The sequence below is a fragment of the Trypanosoma equiperdum genome (genome assembly GCF_001457755.1).
Source record: "Trypanosoma equiperdum strain OVI genome assembly, contig: ctg_875, whole genome shotgun sequence".
NCBI lineage: Eukaryota > Euglenozoa > Kinetoplastea > Trypanosomatida > Trypanosomatidae > Trypanosoma > Trypanosoma equiperdum.
The window spans coordinates 19676-20589 of NW_027124837.1; positions in this window are offsets into that span (position 1 = coordinate 19676).

Consider the following 914-nt stretch of genomic DNA (forward strand, 5'->3'; position numbering starts at 1 on the left):
GTTGGGTCTGATTTTGTTTCTGTTTTGTTAGTTGGTGGTGGAAATGAAGTTGGCAACGACCGCTCTGGTTTCCAAAGGAAACGGTACCCCGTGTCGTGGCACAAACATTGTGATGGTCCTTCGCCGTTGCGATCTTTGTGTGATGATGGGGCAACTTTCTGGAAAGTTCCTCGTAAAGTTTCTGAGGATCCTGAAGATAATATGTCGACTGCACACTCAATTTCCACGAGTGTATCGGATCCAGTCTCCCCATCAGCAGCAAATGTGGTAGTCAAGTCTGCGACCGCCGAAAATATTTGTGTTGGAGCTTCAACCGACGGGGAAATGAAAGCAATGCCTCACAGTATGCTGCTTGATGGGGAAGTGTGGGAGTACATATATCTTAGAAAATCGTCAGAACTGCGGGATGCCTTTGCTTCTGATATTGGCGATGTGTTAGGTTTTCCTTTTTCGACACCCATTGAGTTTACACCCACAAGAACTGGAATATTAGCGCACTGCACATTACTGTATCCTGAGACCATGAAAACTGAAGAGCTATACGAGAGGTTATCGCGAGACAAATTTCCCGCGATGAGAAGACTATATCAAACAGCAAAACGAGAGCACATGATAACAAGTTGCTCGACGATGTACACCACGAACATTTGTGACAGGCCCATAAGTCCACCGCCGGAAGATATGGACGGACGCCGAGGCAGCATGCAAATGATGTCTTCTGCAACTAGTACAAACCATAAACCTGAAGAATATTGTCTGTCAAAAAGGGAAGAAAGTAGAGATGCAACAAAAGAAGATGCGACGGGAATGGACACCGAATCGCAAGAAATTCATTATAGTCGTTTCACCGAACGGTCTATGAGTCGCATATCCATGGTTCCTGCTGATGTCCGTGAGGCTGGTATGTCTAAGAG